Raw genomic sequence first — 14,137 nt, forward strand, 5'->3', positions numbered from 1 at the left:
TTGACGAATGGATAACCCAAGTCTATGAGAATTCCAAATTGTTTAAAGAAAAAGTTAAAAGATGGCATGATAAAAGGATACAAAAGCGTGAATTTAATGTAGGTGACCTTGTCTTGCTATACAATTCTCGTTTAAGATTTTTTAGAGGAAAGCTTCTCTCTAAGTGGGAGGGCCCTTACATTATCGAAAAAGTTTATCATTCTGGTGCCATCAAAATCAACAACGCCGAAGGCACTAACCCGAAGGTGGTAAATGGGAAAATAATCAAACATTATATCTCAGGTACTCCCATAAATGTTGAGACCAATATTATTAATACCATAACACCATAGGAGTACATAAGGGAGACCTACCTAAACGTTTCAGACTCCGAAAAGGAATAGGTATGTGGTACCATAAGTAAACCGACTCAAAACCTTTTCCAATGGCAATTTTACTCCGTTTTGGAACATTTAAAAAATTAGGAAAATAAAAAGTAGTCCAAAAAGTGCATGAGGAGGCGACAAGCCTTGAGGCGCGCCCTAACCTCCTGGGTGCACCTCCCTGGCTTGTGGCAACCTTGTGTGCCCTCCGAACTTTGTATTCTTACAGTACACTTCTTTTGGTCGATAAAAATTCATTATATAATCTCCGGAGATTTTGACCACCATACAATGACAATATCCCATGTTCTTGTTTCGAGCTATTTTTCTGACAGATCTAGATCGCTATGACATCCCCAAGCACTCCGAAGGACAAGTTCTTCGAGAAGGTCATCAACCCCTACCTCACGGAGGTGTTGCAATGCCCTGAAACCATTGAGATGCGTGAGGGGGTGTTGCACATCCGTGATGTTCAAGGACCAAAGGGGACCGGAAGCATGGAGATGAGGCTCGAAGCAATGGAGCAACAAGTCTTCAGGTGCCAAGGGATGGTGGAACGTGGACTCAACTCCAATCACTCCATGATCACGGAATTTACCCGTGACCACAAGCTGGACGCCAAGAACATCGGAGAGGACATCTTCAAGCATCATGAGAAAATCGAGCATCTCCGAGCCCAGATCAATGACCTGCAAAACCAAAACTGTGAGTAAGAATACAAATTTAAGAGGATGAGTTTGGCTGCATATTTGAGGATCCCAGAGACTCGTTCATTTTTTTACGATGGTGAAGCTATGCCTTGGAAGACGGAGGATAAGATTCTTTCATCATCAACAACTCCATCATCACCACCTCCAAAGAAAGAGACCTAAATACATGGGTATGGGTACTCCCCTTGGCAACTGCCAAGCTTGGGGGATGTGCCCCAGTATCGTATCACCATCACATCTTTACCTTTATCGTTTTTCTTAGTTCGATCCATTTGGTTATATCTCGGTTTAGTAGAATAACATTTTAGTATGATCTAGCTTTGAGTTTTGCTTTGTGTTCCCTCTATGTAATTGAGTCCAAGAGTTATATAATAAAGATTAGTTTTGAGTTGAGGGCTTTGCTTTCTTCCTAGATCATGAGAAAAAGAAAAAAGAGTAAAAGAAATAAAAAGATTGTATAATGATCTTAAGGTAAGTGATGACTTCACATGTAAGAAGTATGTCACATGAAATTTGTTGGGAGTTGACAAACATAGTTTTGGTCATTGTTGCAATTAATAAGAAGTAACAAATAAAGAGAGGTACTACATACAAATATACTTTCTTGGACATATTTTGTGATTGTGAGCACTCATTAAAATATTATATGCTAAAAGGTTGATGTTCTACAAGGAAGAAAACGTAATGGGTTATGTTTCTTTATATTCAAATAGAAGTTATATTTTCATGGATTCTCTGACATGTTGAGCTTGATTCTCATCCCTTCCTAGCCAAATCCTAGGGTTATGTGCAGTCACAATGGTTCATAGCGAATACTATGAAGAAACGCTAGTTGTCCCACCTATGCAAAGAAACAATAATTGTCCCATTCACCTAAACATCCAATAGTGCTACCGACTGCAGCGAGGCACACACTGAGGTCTAGAAGAAATACATATCAGCCGCACAATTACAAAAGAGCCATGGCGTAGTTGGGAGTTCCACGTAAGGTCATCAGTGCTTATTAGACACCCATACCACGTACAGTCATCTAGACATCGTAGGCTAGCCATGCCTTGCTTGATGCAAGGCCGTCTTTTGCCTCGTACAACATAAAATATCCATGCATTTGTTTCTTGGTATAATTAGAATTTTCATTCCCGCACAGGCCCAATGAAACAACAGGAAGAACCGGTTAGGCAAAGTCCCAACCCAGCAACGCAGAAGCTCAATCTTGCGTGGGCTTCGACTCTGCCTGGACAAAACTAAAAAATAGCGTACATAAAAATCATCAGGATAGGACGAAACAAAGGCGGACCAAACCTAGAATACCTATTCCCTTTAATAGTAGGTATAGATTAGTGTGAGGGAAATAAGCTTTATGCAAACTTATGATATGGAAGAAATAAAAGCGACAGACTACGTAAGAAAGCTCTTGATCACAAGTGGCAATATAAAGTGACGTTCTTTTGCATTAATATTTTGTGCATCCAACCATAAAATCCATGACAACCTCTGCTTCCCTCTGCGAAGGGCCTATCTTTTATTTACCCTCTACCGTAATGCAAGAGTCATGGTGATCATTACCTATTCTTTTGATACTTTCGCTTTTTGGCAAGCACTATATGTTGGGGGGAGATCCAGATATATTTATATATCAACTTGGATGTAGATATTCATAAATTATTATTGTTGACATTACCCTTGAGGTAAAAGGTTGGGAGGTGAAACCATAAGCCCCTATCTTTCTCTGTGTCCTATTAAAACTTTCATGTCATAAAGTATCATGGGAGTGTCAGCAATTATGAAAGAATAAATGATAGTTGAGTATGTGAACTTGCTGAAAACCTCTTACATTGACTCTTTCCTATGTTATGATTAATTGCAATTGCACCAATGACTGAGATAATAGTTTGTTAGTTTTGAACAAAGTTCTTGTTCCATACTTTACCTTGTGAACGAATTCTTACTTTGGCATAAGAAATTTTATGACAAAATATTTTGTTGTTCTAAAGATGATCATGATGCCTTCATGTCTGTATTTTATTTTATCGACACCTCTATCTCTAAAACATGTGGACATGATTATTGATTTTGACTTCCGCTTGAGGACAAGCGAGGTCTATGCTTGGAGGAGTTGATACGTCCATTTTGCATCATTCTTTTATATTAATATGTATTGCATTATGGGATGTTATTACACATTATGGTACAATACTTATGCCCTTTCTCTCTCATTTTACAAGGTTTACACAAAGAGGGAGAATGTCGGCAGCTGGAGGTCTGGACCGAAAAGGAGCAAATCTAAGAGACGTATTCTACACAACTCAAAAAAGTCCTGAAAATTTACGAACACTTATTTTGAATATATATAAAATACTTAGCAAAGAAAATACCATTGGGGACCCACCAGGTGGCCACAAGCCTGGGGGCGCACCCTACCCCCCTGGGGGCGCTCCTAGGGCTTGTGGGCCCCCTTGGCAGGTCTCCGGTGCCCATCTTTCCTACATGGAGGGTTTTTATCTGGAAAAAATCATAAGGAATATTTTGGGGTGAAGCACCGCCGTCTTGAGGCGGAACCTGGGCAGAAGCAATCTAGGGCTCCGGCGGAGCTGTTCTGCCGAGGAAACTTCCCTTCAGGAAGGGGAAAACGAAGCCATTGTCATCACCAACGATCCTCTCATCAAGAGGGGGTCAATATCCATAAACATCTTCACCAGCACCATCTCCTCTCAAACCCTAGTTCATCTCTTGCATCCAATCTTTGTCTCAAAACCTCAGATTGGTACCTGTGGGTTGCTACTAGTGTTGATTACTCCTTGTAGTTGATGCTAGTTGGTTTATTCAGTGGAAGAACATATGTTCAGATCCTTGATGATATTCAATACCCCTCTGATTATGAACATGAATATGCTTTGTGAGTAGTTATGTTTGTTCCTGAGGACATGGGAGAATTCTTGTTATAAGTAATCATGGAACTTGGTATTCGTTCAATATTTTGATGAGATGTATGTTGTCTTTCCTCTAGTGGTGTTATGTGAACGTCGACTACATGAAACTTCACCATGATTTGGGCCTAGAGGAAGACATTGGGAAGTAATAAGTAGATGATGGGTTGCTAGAGTGACGGAATCTTAAACCTTAGTTTATGCGTTGCTTCGTAAGGGGTTGATTTCCATCCATATGTTTCATGCTATGGTTAGATTTATCTTAATTCTTCCCTCCTAGTTGCGGATACTTGCGAGAGGAGTTAATCGGAAGTGGGAGGCTTGTCCAAGTAAGTACAAGACCCAAGCACCGGTCCACCCACATATCAAATTAAGTAACAAAGGCGGATCATATGAGCATGATGAAAACTAGCTTGACAGTAATTCACATGTGTCCTCGGGAGCGCTTTACTTATATAAGAGTTTGTCGAAGCTTGTCCTTTGCTACAAAAAGGATTGGACCACCTTGCTGCACCTTTGTTACCCTTGTTACTTCTTACCCGTTATGAATTATCTTATCACAAAACTATCTGTTACCGATAATTTCAGTGCTTGCAGAGAATACCATGTTGAAAACTGTTTGTCATTTCCTTCTGCTCCTTGTTGGGTTCGACACTCTTTCTTATCAAAAGGACTACAATAAATCCCCTACACTTGTGGGTCATCACCATAGTGGATCACCCCCTTCATACAATTACTCGAGTTCTTCGCTATGCATGATCCGTAGAAGCTCATGAACCTCACGGTGAACTCTACCAGGATTTTGTAAGGGTTAGCTATCTCGCTAGACTTCAGTCGGAAGTGAATCAAATTAAAAAAAACTGTTTTGCACATGTACCTTCAATCTTTATGTAGTATTGGATGGCTTCCCCTTGGTCATGGGCTTCCACGACAAAATGTTATATATTCTTTGAGTTGTTCTTTCTGAAACTTGCAGAATACACACCGCTCACAAGCATGCAGGCAAAGAACACATACATTAGTACATACTACAGAATAATCTAGTTGGGAAATGGAAACTAAATACCAGTAAAGTGTGGGTGAAGATGCTTGTAGTCATGCTCACATGGTTCAACTCCGATGGCAGTTTGTCGACACTGTTATGAAAATCTTTATCCATGTCCCTTCTCAGTCCAGTGACCACGTGCTACATCTCACCGGGAAAAGGAAAAAGATTAATGAGCAATGGAAAATATGAGAATTGGATGAGCTCATCAAATCACACAAACCATGTGATCCTAAGGTAGAGCAGACCTTACACTTAAAATGAAATAAGGTGACATGTTATGCTTAATAATTTTTCTGATCTTCCCTCAAATGAGATACAACCTATGTAGAAGTGGAATCAGTAGATTATATTTTGTTGTGTAGTTTAAGAAAGAAGATCATGCATACTGAACTACAAAACAACATGGTGGAAGGGTAGCATATGCTTTGTACTTGGCTCCTCCAGAATTTTCTTGGCCACATTATATATTTCCTCCTCCCATCCCGTCAAATTAGGATAATCTTCTACGAACGGATAGATGTGTTTGTCAAGGTAGTTTTTTATCAATATGGAAAACCGAAATCATAGAAATTTTTTGGCACAAGAAAAGTAGCGTCAATAGTTTCAAATAATGAATAGACACTCACAATAAGCAAGCTCAGGATCAGGCCCAGAGCGCGACTGCTCAGGATCTACCTACATGAATTGATCTCCCATGGGGTTGATGATGAAATGCAGCTCAAAATATCACCTCTCTACAACCGGATGAACCTTCAACACCCACACTTGCACCTCACAAGGCAAACACAAAGAAGTTAATATCGCGCCGCAACACAATGAAGCATGGTGCTTGCTGTCCGCTAGAGCAATGCGTAGAGAGTTTTAGTTTCAAAATTTTCAAGCTCGGTGTCCCCTGAATTTAGGACACTAATCATCATTGTTCTGCACGCCTAGCCTGAGCGTATCTGGTTTCCAACACAGTAGGTAAAGGTAACTAAGAGGTTCAAGCTTTCACAGCAACGATTTACTGAACTGAACAAGAACAATCTATTTTTAGAGCCCTAATAAAGTAACCATAATAGGTTCTCAGCAGAAGGCATAGATAGTCTAATTTCTTTGGGTATTAATGATCCAACTAACTGAACTGAAGTTGAACAATAGTTAAGCCATTTTACGGGGCACTTCTTTATTTTTGTAAATATCTTAGTATTATTTGTTCCTTTATAAAAAAACAATGTTCTCCTGCATTTGAAACAGAATTTACCGAAGACCAAGGACATGCATAACCTGATTTGAAATATAACAACAGGATTGTTTCTTTCAGACCAAGGATATTTTACTTTTGTTAATATCTTATTATTGTCTAGACCTTGATGAAAACAAAGTTCCCCTCAATACAAAATAGAATTGACCGACTCCTAGATCTACAAGGATGCAAGCAAAAAAACCTTACATCCTTGTACGCCATGCTCTCCTTGAATAATTTGAAGTCGTCAACTGCAGGAAACAAGAAAAAGGCAGTAGTAATCAGCCCTGTTGATTCGTGAAGATGTCGATCATCTATCTTTGCTCTACAATCTACATGATTTAGGTATTCTCAAATGGAACAGAAACAAAATGTAGTGACAACTTACTGGAAGGAAAGCGGATAACAGCAGCGTGACTGTACATATTGTCCATATGATCCTGGCAACAACCTAATTTGAAATATATCATCAGGAAGTGTTCTTTCAGACCAAGGACAAATTATGTAGGGGAATGTTTGTTGAAATTATAAGTCATCAAGAAGATCAAGATAGAGGGTGCAGTCAAGTGCAATGGAGATTCAGAGTCATGTGAGAAATATGATGATTCATCATACCTGAGAGTACCCGTACTGTAATGGAACTCCAGGCATCTCTCGGCTGCCAGAAAAAACTATGATGCCCACATCTGCATCGATTTCACAAGTCAAACACGATGAATTTATTTTCCGGTGGAACTTGATTAGGCATTCAGGACACAATCAGGCATAGTGCTTGCTATTCATTATTCTTGATGTCAGCTAGAGAAAATGGATAGAGGGTTTGATTTTAGCTAACTAATCATCACCATTATTCTATGAGCCTAGCCTAGCTTGAGCTTGAGCTTCAGGTTTTGCAGTTGAGTAGGTAAAGGTAACCAAGATGAGAGATCCCTGTTTTAGAGCCATTATTTACTCTACTGATGGTATGACCGAATGACTTAGTTTTAGAGGAATTATTTTCAAAACCCCAATAAAGTAACCACAACAAGTTCTAGTGTATCAAACTATGGATTATTAATATCAATGAAGGATCAATGAAAAACGAAGAACTTTTACTCAATGCATGTAGATTAAGAAAGCATAGATGGGGGTAAAGAATCACATGGAGTACCCTGGTTCCAATATGAATCCAATAGAGAGAGAAGAGAGATGGGCAGGGCACCTTGTTCATGGCTGCATCATTTAGGCTAGAGCACCTTATCCATGGCTACAACACCAAGGCCATAGCACCTTGTCCATGGCATCCTCAATGGGAACCAGCGGTTCGAGCATGCCGAATCTGAGCCTGCATCGGATCCTAGCCTGCTGCTCGATCTAGTGTGAGGAAGAGGGGAGGAAGTCACCGATGGTATGGAGAAGGGAATGGGCGGGAGCGTTAGCCGTTGGGGATGGTACGGGTGTTGATGGCGGCGACTGCAGCAAGGTCGCCGGTGGTGGCGGTCGATGAGGGAAAGGGAGAGGAATCGGGGGATGGGATCTAGGGGCTGGGCCGCTAGCCAATCCTTTTCTCGGGAAGCACAGCGAAAACCCACGACGACAAAGCAGGCGCACAACAGCGACTAGCCCTACTCGAGTCATGTCCCTCCTCTCGGCTAGATCCGCACATTGGCTGGAGGGCACGGCCCGACGGTGATGGAGATAGAGAGAGAGAGGGAGAGAGAGAGAGGGAGAGAGGGAGAGAGAGAGAGAGAGAGCTCAGGAGAGGGGGAGGACCACGAGGCTTGGGAGGAGCGATGGCGGGGAGTCTGTGAAGGAAGGGTGGAGGAAGCGGCGTGTCTAACTCAAGGGGAAAGAGAGATAGAGAGGGGTAGAGATGAAGACGTGAGCTGCCTTCGTAGGGAAGAAAGGAATTGATTGCTACCTTCCGCACGGAAGGAAAGGAATTAATCGTTGCCTTTTTTCTCCTCGATACTTTCCTAGACACGTGGCATCGCTTGTTGGTCACCCATTGAGCGTAGCTTATTGTTTTGGATGGCGTGACAAAGTGCAACAATCAAATACTACAAATTAAGTGGAGTTGAATATGCAATGAGTTGCATATTCATGAAACACCATATTCATTTATTTAGTTCTTCCTGTTTATGTACATGACAAGATTAAAAGGTGGAGGAGGTAGCGGGCCATCTAGAAGGAAGTAGGCGGCTGAGCCTTGGGGAGATCATGGCCCGTGCATTGGCGCGGTGCCAGGACAGCACGATGCGGTCAATGGAAGATGGGGCATCCTCCTCACTCGAATGAAATAGAGGTGGGGAAAGTGGGCGGCCACGGGACGTGCGGATTCGGATGCGACGCATCGTTCTGGTTTGATTCCCGGTGGAACTGTTGTGCGGAGGGTCATGGTGGCATCTAACGGGGACTTGGTGTAGACGCGGTGAAGAGCTCCGGGAAGACCGGGTGGCTCGCAGGTGCTTACGTGGAGGGGAAGACGAGGGGCGACCGGATCTAGTCGGTCGCGCCGGACTCGGCCGGTGGCGGAGCTCCATGGACGGCGAGATAGGTCCATGGGTGTTCCTTATAGGAGAGAGATAGCACAGAACAAGAGAGAGGGAGACCGAGAGCAGAGGAGGCAGGGAAGAGAGGGGCGGTACGGGCCTGCTAGTGCTGGTCGCCGGCGGTGAGGTTTGCCGGGGGCAGTGGGGCCGTGAGGTTGGAGGAGCTCATGCCTCGGGAGCGCTCTAGGAGGTGGATCAAGCGCGGCTGCGCTGGGAGGCTAGATCAGGGTTGCTCGGTCGGACGAACTGTGGCAAGGGAGCCATTGGATGTAGATCTGACGGCTATGGGTGGATAGTTGGTGGGTCTAGGGAGGTGGCTGGATGTGTGTGGGTTGATGCGGAGGGCATTTGGGAGGATCCCGAGGGAGAGGGTGGGGTGGCAGGTCAGAGGATGGATGGGACCGGCGGCATAGGTTCTACGGCCTGGTCTGAAATTGGACTAGGTGCAATATATATATATAGATAAGGTTTAGGGTCTCTCTGATTTAGATCAGATGGTCGGGAAAAATAAGCTAGGGGAGTCAAATGAAGAAACTGAAAATATATGAGGATGTTCGGGGTTGATCCGGATGCAACGGTCACGACAGCTCGGTTGCAAGGGTGGTTGGTCTCAGAACGGCCAACGAAGAGAACAGAGAAGCGACAACTACGAACAGATGCAAGTTTTTGGAAAATGACGGCAACTAAGTGTCGATGCAATGTGAATGATGCGATGATGAATGCAACAAACAAATGAAACATGTGGCAACAATAAAAATAAATGAAAGGCATATGGAGCGTCAGTCTCGGGTTGTTACAACTCTCCGCCACATACAAGAGATCTCGCCCCGAGATCGAGAAATGAGAAGAGAAAGAGAAAGAGGTAATACAAAGTTACTTCTGCGACAAATGAGTGAAACCACGAACCTTGAGAGGCGGAACATCTTGAAAGAAATAATACACCAGAGATGAACCAGATTGCAAACAGTCCGTTGGACAAGGGGAACAAGGAATCCGACAAGAACCACTAATTTAAGGGAGAAGATAGACTTCGAAACCACTCTGCTTAAAATGAGATAGAGAAGGAATAAGAACGAAAGAATTTTTACAACACTCATGTTGAAAAGCGAAGGAATTTAACATGAGGATGAGAAGACGGGATGATACTTGTCGAGAGCAACAACACAATGCCTCCGAAACAAAAGAAAGAATGGAATGAAAAGAATGGATAAGACAACAATATCTTCTACCACAAGTGATGTTGAAAGAGCATCCTTAGGAGAAAGGCTTGAACGGAGTTGTTGATGAACAACAATCAAATGATATGCTCCTTGTGGGCTTATGGAAACATCTCAAAACTAGAGGTGAAATTCTGCCACTAACGGAAACAATTGCTAGCTTGCGAGGAATGAAAAGATGTAAAACTCCACTTCAAACAATTAAAGAGAACGAATTGCACTTTGAAATGCAAGAAGAAGAATACTTGAGTTCCTCCAACAAGAATCTTGATGAACACTTCAAGAATGAAAGAAATTTGTGACGCACCACCACGATGAACCTCTGAAGAACTCCGAAAAGAGAAGGATGATGGAAAAAAATGCAAGTTGAAATTAACAAGATGAAGCCATGCACTGATTTCCTTTGGCACCTTTGAGAATAATGAGAAGAAGCTTTGTGGCGACATCACCAAGAAAAGTTGCAACTCCGGAAAGAAAAAATGAAACACTTTGGATTTATAATTTACTCATCGTGATCAAACTCTTCAAGAAGGAATTAACTCACTTTGAGGAACAAGAATAAGGTTTATGTTCTGCTTATCCTTCATGAAATTAAATTGATGAGAAGTAATGGATCTGGCATCCTCTTATTCTTCTTGAAAATATTAAAGAGAGATATAGCACAAACTCAATGGACCACTGGTCAGATTTGATAAGAACTAATGAATGAAATGATACGATAATAAAGGAGGAGGAATGTTGAACGAACCACCATAAGAATTTAAAATGAACAAGGAAAAGAATGCCTCGCCGGAAAGAATTAGAAAACGAACGAAGACACTTGAGGGAATTTATATATAAGAGAACAAACAGATCATGAGCTGATTTAACAAATACTTGAATGACGCACCGGAAGAGATGGAGAATGAGAGGTGAAAAGTTAGAATGAATAAATTCTTTTGAAATGATGGCCCTGGATCGAAACGAAAACAACTCATGAAGAGGATTTGGGACGGTCATGAAAAGAATTTCTCATGACCCAAAACAATTGAGAGGATAGCATGAAGCTTACACCATGAATCTTCATGAGAACAGACCAAGATTTGGAGGAAAACTCTTCTTCGGTCTTCAACACTGAGAACAACGACAAGGGCCACCAAGAAGAATTTGTGAGTGTAGAATAGAAAGGTTGAGCCAAAGATAAAAAGTATTTGAAAGAGATCTTGGAGAATGCATATGATTGATGATAATTCATTCTTATGTTAAACTTTGAAAATAATTTGAGAATAACTCCATAAAAGTTAGGAGAGCTGGGTAAGATCTTGGGAAAAGACATGTGTGTTAGGGCCCGCTCAAAAGAAACACCATTGAAATGATTGCTTAGAAAGATAATGCATGGGTTGATTTAAATAGCTTGAATGAGGTAACAACCCCGTAATAGCTTGAACAAATCTTGAATGGAAACACGAATCTTCTGAGATGTCTTCTACACTCCAAATATGAACAAAGGGAGGTGAAAAGAGAGTCTTGGATAAGAAATTCCACCAAGGAAAACATGTGAAGCAATAGCAAGACATATGATCAACATCAAAGCTTGAATTTAGTCCAACGGAGAAGAAAACAGAACGAAGAATGATAAACTTATAGCTCTTGAGCATCTTCACGAGGAATCGCCGGCTAAGATCATGGAAGGAAAGAATGAAGAAACTTCACATGAATAAAATGGATACATGATTTGAGATTTCAGACTCCTTCAAGAAAAAGGGCGGGAGGGTGAGAAAAACAAAGACAGCTTGGGACGGATGGAATGGACACCATTGAGAAATGGAGAATTGATCTTGCAAATGTAGAAGAGATCGGATTAATTTGAAGAGAAGCACTCTAGTTGGAAAAGAATTGTCATGATAATCTGAATAAAGAATAAGGATGAGCACTCCCATAGAAATATGAGAACAGTGCTTAGGAAAAAGGTATGGAATCAACACTTGACATCGAAGCAACTCGAATACCACAACCAAAACAAAACAAAATATTTGACTTACAAAATAAGTTGGAAACAAATACATAACACAGTCATGCATTTGTTGGGAGGAGAAGCCTAGGTAACTACTTGAATTCCCACCTAAGAACTCCTACAATTTTCTGGTTATGCAATCTGGTCCAATGGATACAAGGAGCAAAAATTAACACACAGCTCCTAGTAGAATTCTACGCTCCAAATGTACCACATCCGTCAACACATAACCAAGAAAATCTATGAAACTCGTGTACCTCAGACCTTCGAAAAACAACAGCTATACTAGTCATGGTAGTACTCCCGAACGCATTCCCTAGTACTGGGTGGCGTCGTGGTTATCTCACCACTAAGAGTATAGAAGCCTTTTTGTGTGGGCGTCCTCTGGTATTGCAGAACTGAAACGATAGTGCATGTGACAAGAACCCCTTGTATCTCAACTCCATGGAAGAAATCAAGTCAGACAGGAGGCACCAAGACAGAATTCCGTCACACTGATATCGCAACAATTCCAACAGTACCTGATTGATCCTAAAAAATTGGAGTGAAAAGAGTAATGGAATCAAAATACCATGTCACAAATCCTCACTAGAGCGACAAAGGGGATAAAGAGTAAAAATATTTCCTACTCTCCAATATATGACTATAGTCAAAATAGTTATTTTCTAGACTCGACAATGGCAACAATTCGATCAACCATGGGGGCTCCTGCGGTCGGTAAGGCTCTGATACCAACTTGTAACGCCCAAGATGCCATTCTATCCCGATCACGTGATGAATTCATGATTACGGCAGAATCTCATTTCGAGCGCATAGCAAGGTGGATATCATTACAACATACTGTGTAACGAATAGATGAGAATACCAGATAAAGGCTTACGCTGGCCACAAGCTACAACATGAATACATCAATACATACCAATCGTCATACAGAAGAGCAGGATCCATCTATGGATGAAATCAAGCGAGAAACAAGAACGACATGCACCCTGCTAATCCCAGGTTCTCAACCGGAACCCATCCTATGATGGACGAAGAGGAAGAAGCAGAAGAAGAACTTCAAAATAAACATTCCTCACTCTCGCGTCAAAGCATTGCTTTCCCAGAACCTGCACCCGTTGTTGTAGTAATCTGTGAGCCATGAGGACTCGGCAATCCCATTACCATGGGTATCAAAACTAGCAAAGATTAATTGGTATGAAATGGTTAAGTGGTGAGGTTGCATCAAGCACTAAGCATTTGTCTGGTGGCTAACTTACGAGTACAAGAGTAAGAAGACTGAACTACGCATAACGGTCGCAACTAGCAGTGATCAAGAAATGAACCTGCACTACTTACGAGTCAAACATAACCCCACCGTGTTTTCTTCTCGAACTCCCACTAAAAGAGACGGTCACGGTTACACACGCGGTTGGTGTATTTTATTTTAAGTTTAGTGTCAAGTTCTCCAGAATGGGGTATTATAAATTTCCAAGTCGCCACATAACCGCGGGCACGGCTTCCGAAAAGATTTAACCCTGCAAGGGTTCTCCAAGTGGTCCATTATAAATTACCATGCGCATCGGATGGAACATCCTCACACCATGATAACACGATGCTAACGATAAGGAATCCCGGTGGACAATCCACTCAAGAAAATGTAAAACTAAACCAGGAAGACGTCCCGGTGTACCGACAATCCCAAGGAATCGCGCGTATCTCGTTCTAAGGGCACACCGGATGGGCTAGACTTCAGATTCGCTGAGACCCTGGTTGCCCAGGGAGTGCCGGACATCGCCCAGTTTAGACCAACACTCATGAGGATCACTAGCCCAGGTTGTTGATTAATTATCCTCGGGTGCTCGCCAGTCCCTATGCAAATTTTAAGTTGTTATTAGGCAAACGGTAAAATAAAAGTTGGGCCTTGCTAGAGTAGTTTTAGATTAAGAGAATGGTCAGGGGTCCCCATAACACCTACACATGTTAGGAGCGCTTATCAAGGAACATAACACCCATATGACGGAAACTAGGTGGCATGAGTGGAACAAAACAACACGCAAAAGGTCGAGCCTTCCACCCATTACCAAGTATATAGGTGCATTAATTAAATAAGAGATATTGTGATATCCCATGATATCCATGTCC

The 14,137-nt window shown here is 42.0% G+C and overlaps 2 long non-coding RNA genes across 3 annotated transcripts; both read right to left on the reverse strand.

The window, feature by feature from the left end:
- Positions 1–4,594: 4,594 nt before the first annotated feature.
- On the reverse strand, positions 4,595–6,180 carry LOC119293593. 2 transcript variants are annotated; one of them, XR_005143129.1, is made up of 3 exons: positions 5,727–6,180; positions 4,877–5,185; positions 4,595–4,790 (listed from the first exon to the last, which is right to left on the reverse strand). It is a non-coding gene; the product is annotated as an uncharacterized LOC119293593 (long non-coding RNA). The 2 variants fall into 2 exon arrangements; XR_005143128.1 differs by having other exon boundaries at positions 5,674–5,773.
- A 2-nt stretch (positions 6,181–6,182) lies between these two features.
- Positions 6,183–9,077, reverse strand: LOC119293594. Its single transcript, XR_005143130.1, has 4 exons — positions 7,474–9,077; positions 6,888–6,958; positions 6,661–6,723; positions 6,183–6,523 (listed from the first exon to the last, which is right to left on the reverse strand). It is a non-coding gene; the product is annotated as an uncharacterized LOC119293594 (long non-coding RNA).
- Positions 9,078–14,137: the final 5,060 nt, after the last annotated feature.

Source organism: Triticum dicoccoides, chromosome 4B (genome assembly GCF_002162155.2).
Source record: "Triticum dicoccoides isolate Atlit2015 ecotype Zavitan chromosome 4B, WEW_v2.0, whole genome shotgun sequence".
NCBI lineage: Eukaryota > Viridiplantae > Streptophyta > Magnoliopsida > Poales > Poaceae > Triticum > Triticum dicoccoides.